General features: G+C 46.1%; 1 non-coding gene across 1 annotated transcript; it reads right to left on the reverse strand.

The window, feature by feature from the left end:
- Positions 1-293: 293 nt before the first annotated feature.
- On the reverse strand, positions 294-447 carry LOC140494873 (5.8S ribosomal RNA). Its single transcript, XR_011964048.1, has one exon. It is a non-coding gene; the product is annotated as a 5.8S ribosomal RNA (ribosomal RNA).
- Positions 448-15,710: the final 15,263 nt, after the last annotated feature.

The following is a 15,710-nucleotide window of genomic DNA, read 5'->3' on the forward strand; positions in this document are numbered from 1 at the left end:
CCCAAAGACGAAGCAGTGCACGTCGCCGTGTAAACCACCGACGACCATTCTGGGGGACCGGTGACAGCTGTGCTGGCCACACTGCCACGACACAGACGGACGCCAGGCCGCGCTCCCCGGCGGGGGGATGGCGGCGAGCCTGATGAACGGAATGTGCAGGGTGCGGGGAAAGGCCAAGTGCTCTGATGCCGGAGGGCTCCGGAGTCTGAACTTAGGGGGACAAAGTGGTAGGGTCCTCTGCAACAACCCAGCCGCGCTCTCACCAGCCAAGGTGAGTGCGATTGATTGCCAAATTACCCTCAGACAGGCGTGGCCCCAGGAAGAACCCGGGGCCGCAAAGTGCGTTCAAAGTGTCCATGATCAATGTATCCTGCAATTCACATTAATTCTCGCAGCTCTCTGCGTTATTCATCGACGCACGAGCCGAGTGTTCCACCGTCAAGAGTTGTCTGAGTTTGTTTTTGGTCTCTCCCTCGCCAGAGGAAAGCGACCCGGACCGCACACACACTCCCCACCTTAGCAGAACCCACCTGCACGCCGGCGTGCGCGCATAGCAGGGTGGCGTGAAGCTGTGGGGAGCACCAGCCTGGTGCGGCCCGCGGAAACATACATCTATTGGGGGAAAAAAAGGGCGCCCAAGAGGCGATGCATGTCAGCACGCACTGCAGCGATGGAGGCAGGATCTCCTCCACCATGTCGCCCGCTGAGTGTCACGAGGCATGCAGCAGCTTTGCCCTCGGAAAAGCAGAGGCGGAAACGGGACCAGCAATCGGTTCGGCAGCGTCACTGACACGTGCACGTGGCGGAGTGTCGGTGAGCGGACTTTTGCGAGGAGTCGGGGGCTGCAATAGCCAGAGCTTACGGCCGCCCGGCCCGGCCATTGCCAAGGTAGGCTGGGAAACGCGGCAACGTGGGCTGAGAAACAGAATAGATGGGGTAACAGAGGAATGGAGAGCCGAGGGTATCGGGGAGAGAGAAAATGCATGGGGAGTCAGAAGATGGGAAGAGGGACTGGACAGGGATGCAGAGGGTGGGGGTGAGAGTAAGAAAGAGAGAGAGAATGGACGGTGTGCCGGGGGTGGCGAGGGATTGGACAAGGGTGCCGTGGGTGGCACGGGGGAATGGAGAGGGCAGTGCCATGATTGGCGGGGGAGAATGGATGGAGGTGCTGTGGGTGCTACAGGGGAGGATGGACAGGTCGTGCCGTGGTTGGTGGGGGAGAATGGACAGGGGATGCAGTGTGTGGTGGGGAGAATGCACAGGGGCGCTGTGTGTGGCAAGGAGAATGAACAGGGGATGCTGTGGGTGGCGGGGAGAATGGACTGGGTGCTGTGGGTGGCGGGGAGAATGGACAGGCGGCACTGTGGGTGGCGAGTAGAATATAAGGGGATGCTGTGGGTGGCGGGGAGAATGGACAGTGGCACTGTGGTTATCAGGGGTTAAGTCCAGAGGCACTGTGGTGGTGGAGGAATGGACAGGTGGTGCTGGGGGGATGTTTGGGTCTTGGAGGGAGATTGTGTTGGTGAAAGCATCCCACTCACTCACAGCATCCCTTTCTCTGCACACATGCGGTGCATATTTTTGTGAGTCTGGATGGGATGCTGTTTGGAGGGTCAGTGTTGACTCTATGGGCCAAATGGCCTGCTCCCCCACTGTAGGGATTCTATGATTAGGAGAGCTGTCAAACCAACAACTTCTAATTGGTGAAGTAAAAGACCAGGAGCCAATCTTTAAGCAGTTTTCCATTTATTCACTCAAATTGCCCTTTCAATTTAATTCCTTGAATTTAATGTGGTCCGTTGTAGTTTAATTATGATCCATGAAAAGCAATATCCAGTCACATCTGAGGGAAGAGCCAATTCAACTGACTGAACAAGTGTAACAACACTTCTGTATGCACTTTAGATGTGACATCCTCTCCCTCTCTCTCTCTGTTGACCCAACGGGATGACCAAGGCTAGAATTACTACTCTCAAAATATAATTGCTGATCTACTGTTTGCTTCTGCTGCGTAATATAAGGATTTAAAAGCTGCTAGCCTGATCTCACAGAAAGCACAAAAACAGACTCTTCACTTGCGCCTGCACAGAGATAAAATTTCATTTAGAATAGATCACAAAATAACAACAGGTGCCAATCCCACAACTCTGTGTTAGACATGGAGGGGACGGGGGACGGGAAGTAAAGTGTTTTACTCTCAGATGTTAGAGGGCAGGACAAAGTTTCAGCCAGTGTGAAGTTAAAATTAAACCCTGTGCTGTTTTCTGTTATAAAACCTCAAACCACATGGATTTGGTTTGAAGGAAAATGAAGGAAAGGCAGCTTGCAAAGTTTCTAAGCCCCCACAACACGCACACACAATTCCCTCTGCTTAGCTGGAGACAGTGCTTCCCCCCTCTGTTTAGGAGTAAACTCTGGAAAGGTGGTGGTATTGATAGTTAGGAGGATGGTCTCCGGCAAAAGTCTGATACCAATCAGCTGGTAAATGGGGCAGAGAGATGGAATTTAATCTCCAGGCATTCTGGGAAATGTAATAATGGAGGAAAGTAATCAATAAATAGTAAGTCCCTACAGAGTGCTGAGGAACAAAGGAATCTTGCTGTCCAAGTCCAGAGATCCCCGAAGGTATCAGTACAGATAAAACTAGGGAGTGAGGAAGGCATAGATCTGTAATTTTTTCATACAGAGGGTGGTGCGTGTGTGGAATGGGCTGCCAGAGGAAGTGATGGAAGCTGGTACCATTATAACATTTAAAAGGCATCTGGTTGGATATATGCATTGGAAGGGTTGAGAGAGATATGGGTCAAATACTGGCAAATGGGTCACGAGATTAATTTAGGGTATCCAGTCAGCATGGGTGAGCTGGACTGCAGAGTCTGTTTCTGTGCTGTATGATTACCCGCCTAATTCAATGCAAGTTTCAGCAACATGTCTGCAGCTTTGTGCTTTTAGACATTAACAATGTTTCTGAATATATCATTTCAGCTGTTCTCAATTTTAAAATCAGCCATTTCTTGTGCACCCCTGTCTTCCAGGTTGATTCATCAACATCCATTCTCTCTCTTTCCCGAGAAGGGCTTGATACAGCAATCAAAGAGGGCTCGAGGTACGGGAAAGGATGGGGGCGCGGGGGGGGGGGGGGGGGGAATGGAGAGGGGCGCAGAGGCTGAGAGAGAAGAGAGACAGAGAGAATGGATAGGGGAACAAAGGGTAGGGGGAGAGAGAGAGAAAATGGACAGGGGACAGAGAGCGGAGGGGAGGAGAAAGACTTGGGGACAGAGAATGGGGGCAGAAAATGACGGGGAGAGAGAGAGAATGGCTGGGCAGAGAGATTTGGTGAGTGCAGACTGTGAAGAGAGAGAGAATGCATGGGGACAGTGGGTTGGGGAAGTGACTGCACGAATCCCACCTTACCCAGGAATGGTGTCAGTGTTCCATGAACTGGAACCCACTCCATTAACAGCAGACTTGGGGGCAATAATTTCTCAATAGACACATGGCTAAGACGGTAGATTCATATAATCCCTACGGGCCATTCGGCCCATAAAATTCAGACTGACCTTCCAAACAGCACCCCACCCACTTTCCCCGCAGTTAACCCACCCTAGGTTGCAGATCCCTGGACACTTCAGCATGGCCAATCCACCCTAAACTTCAGATGGTTAGACTGTCAGAGGAAACTGGAGCACCCAGAGTTCACCCACGCAGACACAAAGGTGAGACCATGCCAAAGTCCACACAGAGAGCTGCATGAGAGTGGAATTGAACCCAATCCGTGGTACTGTGAGGCAGTGGTGCTAACCACTGAGCCACCATGCCATCCAGAGCTTTGAAGTTCTGCTTTGTCTTTGTAGCTTCTGATTTGTCATGAGCCTTCAGCAGAGGCTCTCTCCTCCTGACATTGTTAGACCACGCCTGCTGCAACTTCCCTTTTCCATTTCTCCAGCCCTGAGCCCACCGGTTCCCAAATCCTGGCGCCAGGCAGACACTGATGCAATCTGGTCTTCTGCTGCCAACTGCAGAGAATGGTGACAATCCCTGCCACTATTCTCTCCCTGACCACCACTGACCCCTCCCCAACATTGATCTTACTCCCACCTCGCAGCCAGTTAGCTCCTCACTCGTGCAGACCTCTCTCAGATCGCCTTTGTCTGTCTGACCTGTGCTGACACCCTCCTGACCTTGTCCACTGACCCAGTCAGAAGGCTTTGTCTGTAGAGGAATGACCATCTCCCAGAATAAAGTGTCCAGTTAACTTTCCCCTTTTCCCCCAACGTGTATGCAGCCCGGCTTCCAGCTGCATCTTTCTGAGCCGAAGGTACTCCAGCCTGTGTTTGCCCTGGATCACAGCATCCAGAGCATCTCAACTTCTGCAAATCGAAAGACAAGCCCAACCCTTGGAAGAGAAGGGGGAGAAACAGAACATATATGAACGTAAAATCATTGTCGTGCGATCACTTCCCTTAAGCATGAATGGAGGCTGGCAACCCTCCGTAAGCTTGTGGTGCAACGGTAGTGCGTCTGACTCCAGCTCAGAAGGTTGCGTATTCAAACCACGTCAGGCTCACTATGATCAACTTCTTTCATTTCAAATCCAGAATGGGGTACGTTTTTTTCCGTATATCGGTCGTGTCAAATCTGCTTTGCGGAAACTTTCGATCACACGTGAATCTTTGCTGTCAGTTTGATTTGTGAACACTGTGTCAGGGAGGTGGTGTGCCCATTGTTTGGGTAAATGCTCAGCTCCCCGCAATGTGAGAAGTAAAATACAGACTGTTCATCACGGGATTTAAACACAACCGGTTCGTTCAGTTGGTGATCGCGGGGTGTGAATAACATTATACCGATATTTTTACAACATAATCTAGAGATTGCCATCCTGGCTTTAGTCACATCAAACTGCCTCGCAATGCTGTTATGGCCTCAGTAAACTATAATAACGTGAAGATCGCTGGGACGATTTTCTACATCCGACTGCAATATAAACACAGATCAGTGTTTCCAGTTTTGGTGGAACAAAAGACATCGTATTGGTGGATAATTACAGTTAGTGCAAACACAGCTAGTCATCGATAAATATTAATCCTGTTCACTTCAATGGCCAAATTTAAATTCAGAAACCAAGTGCACTCGGCTGATTGTAACATAGACAACATGACAAAATGGCCCTTAGGAGGAGAAATGGGGCATTGAGGAGGAGTGAAATGTTTGCTTTTGGTCACCTCCACAATTGTTAGAAAAACAGGTTGAAAGGATTTTTAAAAGGTGGCTGAAGTAGTGGTGTGGCATAACACTTCAGACAGCGCAAAGTGGAAGACCACTTTTTAGTGGAAGAAAAAGACATTCCTTATTTCTGAAAGAACTGGGAAACAGAAGAGGCAATGAAATCTGACTTGGGAACTATTTCCTATTTGTTGAAGAAGTTGCTTCATCACAGTCTTGGTTTAGAGCATAAGCTCTTCGTCAGAAATAAAGGGTGGCCCAAGGGGGCTGAGAGATAAATGGGAAGGAAGTGGGGCTGGAGGGAAGGCAGCTGGGAGTGCAATAGGTAGATGGAGGTGGGACTTGATGGTGATAGGTCAGAGATGAGGATGGAGCAAATAGGTGAGAAGCAAGGTGGACAGGTATGACAGCTCAAGAGGTTCGTGTCGAATTGGAAGGTTGGATCTGGGACAAGGTGGGGGAGAGGAAATAAGGAAACTGATGAAATCTGCATGGATACCATGTGGTTGGAGGGTCCTAAAGCAGAAGTTGAGTGTTTTCCTACAAGTGTCGTGTAGCAAATATTTGGCAGTGGAGGAGGCCCAGGACTTGCATGTCCTTGGTGGAATGGGGGGCGGGGGGGAGTTAAAGTGTTCCGCCACAGGGCGGTGTGTCGTTTAGATTTAGATTCCCAGAGTTGTTCCCTGAAATGTTCCGCTAGTTGGCGTCCAGTTTCCCCAATGTGGATGAGACCATATTGCGAGCAATGGACATAATCTTATAAATAGATTGCATAAATCTTAGCCCGCCAGAGTTATTTTCTTTAATTAAATTAATGATTTTTTTTTATTCAATTGGATGACTGCATGAAACGGTTTGTTGGTCAGATTTGAATCATCACACCCAAATGAGACGATGCCATGAATATCAGTGAACTGCTCTTTTTGTTAAAAACCACAAGTTCTTGATTTATTTTCACTACTTACTGGTATTCACACCTGCACATTCAATGTCAAACTCTGACATCAGAAATTAAATTACAGCATTAATTTTAACTTACAATATTCGAACAAACAAATTAATAGCACACAGTGAATAAACACCAATTCTGATTAATATGAAATTAAATTTGACCAAAAAAAAAATCTAAATGGGAGAAAAGAAATGGAGTAAAGGCAGAGGGCAAGAAATGCAACATCATAGAAAGTGCTCCTCCAGAGAGTGCATTTTACCAACCACCACTGCTAAATATGAACACTCTGATATGATCCTCCGGTTTTAATGTAAACCATAGCCCCATACAGTAGGTACCATTTAAGTGAGTTAAAAATACAAGCCTTGAGCAAATCCAGCTTCCAGCCTTACCCCCACCCCCCAGCTTATTGGGGCTTGGACATTCCTCCAGCTCCGGGGGGTTATTGAACTCCTGGGCTCCAGCAGCCACGCCTCCACTGAAGAAGCAGATGCAAAGGCAAGATACAGAACAGAGAACCTTTGAATATCAAAGTAGCTTACAGAGACATTGAGCAATAGCATGATATGGTATGAACCCATCGAGCTCTGGGCTATCTACCCAGTACACTCATGCAGCACTACTCTACTTCTGTGCTCCCAGCAGCTGGATTGTGGATCAGTTTAAAGTAGGTCCTATATCTCTGATTACATCGGTACACAAGGCAGTGAAGAAAGGTTTCAGCACACTGGCCTTCATCAGTTAGGGAATTGAGTATAGATGTTGGCAAGTTATGCTGCAGTTATACAGGACGTTGATGAGGTTGCACCTGGAATATTGTGATCAGTTTTGGTCCCCTTGGTGTTCTGACTTCTGACTTCTTAAACTCTGCGTTTGTGTTGAACTTGATGGGATATTTTGGCCAAGTCAGCATGTTTAAACAGTATCTCTCAGAGGGATTCACCTGAGAGATATCGCATTTCCTCCATCTCCCCACTTCCACCTCCCCAGATGTTAACCATTTCGTGTCTGGTTGTTTCTCAAGAAGCTGCATTTAAGGTTCATCCTGAATTAACACTTTTTTTTTGCTTCCCAAAATCAGACTTACTCACTCCTAGATGTCGTGAAAGATACTAACTTTCAGGTGGAGGTATCCAAACTTCTAAGGTGTCTCTCTTTATGTTTTCACTTTTCGGTCTCTGTAAGATCCTGAATCAGTACCGTCGGGAGGATTAGTCGGGACTGACAGAAATGACTTTTGTAATCTCTTTTTACGGATTATTTGAAGATCTGAAGACGGACGTTTCAATATCAATAGATGAAGAGCTTTGCCTGAAACATTGACTGTGCTGCTCTTCAGATGCTGCCTGATCTGCTGTGGTTTGACTCTGACTCTCCAGCATTTCCAGTTCTCAATTTCACGTCAATGCATGGCAGTCACTGAATCCATCGGGACTATAACAATTTTCGACTATGATTCTGTGAGAAGGAACCAAGCTTTTTAGTTCCTCTTTCAGTACGTTTTCAGCATCAGTGAGATTGGAAGAGAGACCCGACTGTTGCAGCACTCTGATTGTGGAGCCAGTAAAAGTTATACAGACTGGGAAGAGGAATTCACGGCAGGGAGGTGCTGTACACGCGTTTGTGTGCAGCTGAAGCTTCGGTCAAGGAGAAACCCAAGGAATCCTGTCCCGTGGAGAAACCATGAAAATGTGGCGACTGTGGGAAAGGCTTCCATTTCCCATCTGACCGGAGACTCATGGGCGCAGTAACACCGGAGCGAGACTGTTCTCCTGTTCTGAGTGCGGGAAGACCTTCAGCAGTTCCTACTTTCTGCAGAGACACCAGGGGGTCCACACAGGCGAGAGGCCATTCTCCTTCCCGAATGAGGGAAGGCCATCAGCGTCCTACTGACCCACCACCGGGTCCACATATTAGAGAAGCTCTTCAGCTGCTCCAAGTACGGGAAGGCCTTCAACGATACCTCTGGCCTGCTGAGGCAACAGCGGGTCACCACCGGGGAGAGCCCGTTCTCCTGACTCAAGTGTGGGAAGGGCTTTACCCAGGCATCCCACCTTCGGGTCCATACGGGGAAGAGGCCCTTCCCCTGCCCAGAGTGCGGGAAGGCCTTCAGCAATTCCTCTCAACTGCTGAGGCACAGGTGGGGCCATACCAGGGAGAGGCCATTCACCTGCCCCGAGTGGAAGCGGAGGTTCTCATCATTCTGCACCTTGCAGAAGCGCCAGCGGGCACACCAGCGCTCCTAACAATCTGATTCTGCTGGTGAAACTGCAGTGGGCCACTGCGAGGAGTGAACCCCTGCACATTCTGACAGTGCTTATAATGGGAGAGTTGGTCGGTTTTTTTTTGTTTTATGCCGTCGTGCTCCCCCAGCCCTGCAACTTTGCTTCCAGTGGGCGCTGCTGCTCGTTGAGACCAGGAGCTGTTCTCTTTAGTTTTTTCTGGTCCAGTTAAACAATTATTGACTCTGTCTGGGAACGAGCTCCAGTCTGTAAGAAATAACTGAATACTTCAGGGTGTCCATTCGCATTCAACAGTGAATTAGAAATTAAATTTACGGTCATGTGTCTGTGAACAACTCATCATCGAAGGATTGCCCAACGGCTTGGCAATCCATTGTTGGGAACTGTTTGCTTGAGTTGATGATTTTAAAAATCCTCTTCCTTAATCTGCCCCTTAAGTTTCTGTCTATGAGATGGTGGAGGACTTGATCAAAGGGATTAAATCATTGCTATTAACTGGATGATCTTGTTTAACTTTGCCAGAGTAAATTTGCGGTATGCATTATTTTGTTTTTGTTTAAATTATAATTCTGGTGTGCAAGATCTGTTCATCAAGTGTGGTTCTCTTGATGAAACTGCTGTGGGCCACTCCCAGGACTGAGCTCCTGTGCATTCTGACAGTGTGTGTGAAGTGGGAGAGTCAGTGGGCTTTTTTGTTTTATGCCCCTGCCCCGCCCTGCCCCGCCGCCAACTGCTTCTATTGGGCGTTGCTGCTTGTTGAGCACAGAAGCTGTTCTCTCTAGATCTACTGTCCAGTTAAAGAATTGTTGGCTCTTTCTGGAAATGAGTCCCAGCCTATAAGAAATGGCTGAATACTTTGGGGTGTCTATTCACATTCAGCAGTGACTTTTAAATTACATTTACAGTTACGTGTCTGTGAAACAGTCATAGTCCAAGGATTGGACAAAGGTTTGGCAATCCATTGTTGGAAACTGCCTGAATTGGTAAGTTTAAAAAAAATTCTTTCTTAATTTGCCGCTTAAGTCTCAGTCTCTGAAATGGTGGGGGACTTGATCAAAGGGTTTAAATCATTGCGATTAAGTAGATTATCTTCTTTAACTTTGCCTTAGAAAATTTGCCATATTTATAATTGTTGGTTTTTGTTTAAATTATAATGTTGATGTGCAAGATCTGTTCTTCATCAAGTCTAGGTCGGAACAGTTGAGAAATCGAGGGACATTGCATGTTTTAATTTCACTGTGTTGTGAATCTGGTGACAGTGACATTCATTTGTATTGGGATGCTTACCCTTAGTCGTACTGTCTTCCACCCCAACTATTCACTATGTTAGTGAGTTCCACAGTCTCACCATACTCTGAGGTTTTTCATGAAATCCTTAGTAGGGAATTGTAAGGGAAAAAGTTGACGAGGGCAGAATATAGCGTCTGAACTGCAAAAGCCAGGAAGACATTCGACAAAGTAAAACCATGACAATGTAGAGACAAACAAGGAAGTTTGACAGCAATGAAGAGGTCACACATCAGAGTTCAAGATAATGGTCGTGACAAAAAGAAAAAGTACTCTGCAGATATTGGATATTGTAATTAAGCAAGTTTCTAGATGCTGTAGTTGGTTGAATACGATAACGTAAGAGATGAAATCAACAAAACCACGAATGTAATTTGATGTCGGTAACCATAAAGAAAGTGCATACTATTGATTGATATAGGTCAATTGCATGCAAGTAGGCCATTCAGGCCATCGAGTCAACATTGACTGACTATCCCACCCAGACCCATTTCATTACCCTATCCCTGTAACCCTGCATTTCCCATGGACAATCCACCCTCACCTGCACATCCTTTGGACTGTGGGAGGAGGCCAGAGCACCAGAGGAAGCCAACGCAGACACAAGGGGAGAATGTGCAAACTCCACACAGCCAGTCGGCCAAAGGGTGGGATCAAATCCAGGTCACTGATGCCGTGAGGCGGCAGTGCTTACCACCGTGCCACCACCACATGCTGCTCTCTAAAGAAGTGAATTTCATAGACTCGAGAACACTTGAGAGAAAAACAAAACTCTCCTAACTTAAATGAGAGACTAGTCTCTGGATAGAATTGAGTTGACATTACATTTACATTAAGTCCTCTCCAGATGTTATACAGCTACATCGGATCATCTGTTTCTTCTAAACTCAAACTGATACAAGCCCAACTCACATCCCCTTTTCCCTGATTATAAGTTGACTAAATTAGCGACCCTCGACCTCACTGGCATGACAAAGGATGCCCTCAATCCAAGTTGACCTTAACTGCCTAACCTCTTGGCTCCCACGCCACAATGTGGTCAGCCGCAACTCAGCCCTGAACGAGAGCAGAGGAACTGAATAGACATCAGTGAGGTGGACAATGCATTCCCAGAGAATATTGTTCAAGTGTGAAATTTGTTCAGCTCACATTCGGATCACTGCAGGGACTATGTCTCCTGTCATTTAAATGTCTTTGATCCCAATAACAGTCTAGTTTTGTTGTATGTTGTGTGTGTTTCATCTGTGTTTCACTACATGATTTTCTGTTGCTGTCATTCCCATTAGGATGTGTGAATTCAGTAATAGATAATAGTCTCAGTTCCGAATTTTCCTTGAGTATTGGTGTAGAACGTACTAAGTGTCAGTCATATTGGAAGAAGCTGCACTGCATATTTAACCCTTTGCTGTCCTTCCCCTGGGACTGTATGAATGGGGAAGTGTAGAGGAAGTTTTACTCTGTATCGAACCCAATGCTGTCTTTGTCTTGGCAGTGTTTGTTGGGGACAGTGTTGAGGTAGCTTCCCTTTCAATTTAAGAGTCGAGGAAGTTTTATTCTGATTGTAATCCCATGCTGTCCTTGTCCTGGGAGGTTTAGATGGCATCAATAATTGAAGAGAATGCAGACATGGCTGTGGGAATGGAGGGTACTTCTACCTGAGCACACCCATCTTTGAGATTGCTGTGCTGATCAAGACAATCTCAGACACCTTCTTGCACTTTTCCAACCAACCACAGGGTGGTTAAGGATGGGTATAAATGCTGACATTGCCAGCGATGCCCACACCCCATGCATGAATAAATACTTTCTGTTTAAAAGTTACATTCACGTTCCAAACCCCCTAATGCATGATTACTTACGTGAAAAATTATGTTTGAAATTTCATTTTAAAATATAGGAATGTGTCAACCATGTAGAAATATAACAAGAACAACAAATGGAGCAGGTAACAGGTAATGAGCAGGACCAGAATGCTGAGTCATGCTGACCCCCATGGCTGAGAGTGTTCTCCCAGATGTTGAAGTTACACCAGTGCCTTTTACTCTTGCAGCTTCCGCAAAAGTTTGTCCCTGATGTAAGATCATTCAATGACCCGAAGTATTAACTGTTTTTATCTCCATAGCTGGTGCCAGACTTGCTGAGTAATTCCAGCCCATCTGCTCTACCCTTTTATGGGATTTGAGCTTCTCTAAGTCAGTGTAATGAAGAACTGCAGATGCTGGAGATCTGAAACACAAAAATGCATCAAATGCTGGAGAAACTCAATAGGACTGGCAGCACATGTGGAGAGAGAAGCAGAGTTAGCATTTCAAGTGCTGTGACCCTTCTTCACAACTGTTCTGGGCTCAGGCCAGGATATTGACTCTGTTTCTTTCTCTCTTTCTCCACTGGTGTTGCCAGACTGGCTGAGTTTCTCCAGCAATTTCTGTTATGACACTTTCACAAGGTTGATGTTTGTTATCCATCCCGAAGTGCAAGGTGTCTTGCTTGTGCCAATTCAGAGGGAAGTTTAACAGTCAACCACATTGCTGTGGGTCATGGAGTCACATGTAAGTCAGACCAGGTCAGGATGGCAGTTTCGCTCCTGAAAGACATTGGTGAACATGGGTTTTTATGACAATTGACGTAAGTGCCATCGATACCATACTGATACGAAATTTGTGTTTCCCATTTATGATTTGAATTATTCATATCTCACCTCTTGCTGTGGTGGGATTTGAACTCATGTTGCTTGGATTACTCATCCTGTGACATTATGACTACTCTGTTGTATCCCATTCTTTGCGATTTTGTGTTTTGTGTTCACGTCTTTGTCCTCTGATATTTGGGAAATTGAACCTGTTTAAAAGATTGCCCAAAACTTGCCCCTTTGATCAAGTCTTTGGTCACCTGTCCTAATCTGTGCTCCGGTTTTGTTATTTTTAAAGGAATTCTCATTATGTTCATGTGAAGCACTTTGACATAGTTAACTGTACCACAGGTATTATTTGAATGCAGCTTGTATCCCTATCTTAATATCTGAAAGTACAGGGTCATATTTTTAATGTAGAAGACAAAAATGAGGATGATTTCTTTTCTTTCTGAGGGTTGTGTGTCTTCCTCAAAAGGCAGTGGATTCAAAATCTTTAAGGCAGAGGTAGATAGGATCTTGATAACCAAGTGGATGAAAGATTGTCGGGGATGTGTTGGAATGTAGAGTTGAGGTTGAAATCAGATTAGCCATGATCTTATTGAATGTTGCAGCAGGCTCGAAGTGCCGAGTGGCCTGCTCCCGCCCATTATGTATTTATACCAAGCAGTCTGTGTCTCCCCTCTTATAACTATGAACTGGGTAATTCCGTTCCAATATTGCCCCTTGTAGACAGTTAAGTGAACACCAGATGGCCCCCCTATTGGGAGCAGGCACATTGTAGCAATTGCAGTATTTCTTGTGTTAATTTTGTTGCTTCTTACTCAGTGTTGTTGAGAATCTTCGAAATAAAAACCAAAACACTATTATTATCGCACCAATGGAAGTGTTGGTTTGGATGTAACATTGTTGAATTAGCCATTCCCATCTCTTCCAGAATTCTGTGTTTAAAGCCCTCTAGTCTCGTTTCCACCCGTGAAACAGTTCTTATCAAGGTCATGTTTGACATCCTTTGCAACGGTGACAGGGATGAACATTCCCTCGTCGACCTGCGGACAGCCTTGATCAGAGTTAATGACAGTACTGACCCTCTCCAGCATCACTCTATCCTCTGGGAGGGTCTGCTTTTAGCGTCTTCCATTATTATTTGTTTAACCGTAGCTGCTGGTGTTGGCATCAATACTGATGATAGCCAACTGTGCCTGAACACCACTTCTCTCCCGACTCCTCGGTCATTCATAATTTACCAATAATTTTATTTGAATGCCTGCCCAATTTCCAGCATTGGATAACCATAAACATTCTCTTAGTTAAACATTGTGACGTGTGAAGCCATTGTTTTGGTCCCCAAGTTCGACCTGAGCCCCCGTCCTACACCCGCCCCTCACCCCAGTAACTCTGTTGACAGCCTTCATGTCACATTTAAAACTCGGATCGATAGATTCGTGATCAGTCGGGGGATGAACAGTTACAGGAAAAGGTCAGGAAAGTGGATGTGGGGAATTCCAGATCACCCAGAATCCTACGGAATGGAGAAGCAGGCTCAAGGGGCTGAATGGCATATTCCTGTTCCTATTTCTTATGGTTCCCGAGCCCTTACCTCTGGTACAGGACACTGACTTCATTGTGTGCCATTACTGAGAATGCTGATGTACCCTTATGTAACATCAACAACTTAACAGCTGCTAAAACCTCTTGCTCCTATATTATCACAAAACTCAATAAGCCAATGCGTTCAGGGGAGGCGATCGCCGACTTTATTATCACCAGACTATTCACCCAGGTAATATTCTGGAGACTTGAGCTCAAAACCTGCCACAGCAGATGGTGGAATCTGAATTCAATATAAATCTGGAATTAAGAGTCTAATGATGAAAGCGTTGTGGTTTGTTGTCAAAACTTATCTGGTTTCCTGCTGTCCGAACCTGGTCTGATCTACATATGATTTCAGATCCACTGTCCGCTGGTTGAATCTTCACTGCCCTTTCAATCAAAACCTCAACTATAACCTCCCTACTTTTATCCTCCATTTATCGGCCAATCTCCTTTTTGCCGTCCCTATTAGTCACTGTACTGTTGTGGTTCTGTTCGCCAAGCTGGGAATTTGTCTTACAAACGTTTTGTCCCCTGTCTAGGTGACATCCTCAGTGCTTGGGAGCCTCCTGTGAAGCGCTTCTATGCTGTTTCCTCCGGCATTTATAGTGGCCTGTCTCTGCCGCTTCCGGTTGTCAGTTCCAGCTGTCCGCTGTAGTGGCCGTTATATTGGGTCCAGGTCGATGTGGTTGTTGATAAAGTCTGTGGATGAGTGCCATGCCTCTAGGAATTCCCTGGCTGTTCTCTGTTTGGCTTGCCCTATAGTGGTAGTGCTGCCCCAGTCGAATTCATGCTGCTTGTCGTCTGTGCGTGTGGCTACTGAGGATAGCTGGTCGTGTCGTTTCGTGGCTAGTTGGTGTTCATGTATACGGATCGTTAACTGTCTTCCTGTTTGTCCAATGTAGTGTTTTGTGCAGTCCTTGCATGGGATTTTGTACACTACATTAGTTTTGCTCATGTTGGGTATCGGGTCCTTCGTTCTGGTGAGTTGTTGTCTGAGCGTGGCTTTTGGTTTGTGTGCTGTTAGGAATCTAGTGGTCGCAGTAGTCTGGCTGTCAGTTCAGAAATGCTCCTGATGTATGGTAGTGTGGCTAGTCCTTTGGGTTGTGGTATGTCCTCGTTCCGTTGTCTCTCCCTTAGGCATCTGTTGATGAAATTGCGAGGGTATCTGTTTTTGGCAAATACCTTGTATAGGTGTTCCTCTTCCTCTTTTTGCAGTTCTGGTGTACTGCAGTGTGTTGTGGCCCTTTTGAATAGTGTCCTGATGCAACTTCGTTTGTGTGTGTTGGGGTGGTTGCTTTCGTAGTTCAGGACTTGGTCTGTGTGTGTGTCTTTCCTGTAAACTTTTGTGGTGAATTCTCCGTTCGGTGTTCTCTGTACCATCACATCTAGGAATTGGAGTTGGTTGTCCTTTTCTTCCTCTCTAGTGAATCGGATTCCTGTGAGTGTGGCGTTAGTGATCTGGTGTGTGTTCTCTATTTTTGTGTTTTTCATTATTACGAAGTTTTCATCCACATATCTGACACAGAGTTTAGGTTGAATTTGTGGTAAGACTGTTTGTTCTAACTTTTGCATTACTGCTTCTGCTATGAGTCCAGAGATTGGTGAGCCCATGGGTGTTCCGTTGATTTGTTCGTATATTTGGTTGTTGAATGTGAAGTGTGTTGTGAGGCACAAGTCCAGTAGTTTAAGTATGCCGTCTTTGTTGATAGGTTCAACGTCCTGTTGTCTGTTATGTCTGTCCTGGAGTTTGGCTATTGTTTCTTTGGCTAGGGTTTTGTTA

The sequence above is a fragment of the Chiloscyllium punctatum genome, chromosome 24 (genome assembly GCF_047496795.1).
Source record: "Chiloscyllium punctatum isolate Juve2018m chromosome 24, sChiPun1.3, whole genome shotgun sequence".
In the NCBI taxonomy this organism is placed as follows: Eukaryota; Metazoa; Chordata; class Chondrichthyes; order Orectolobiformes; family Hemiscylliidae; genus Chiloscyllium; species Chiloscyllium punctatum.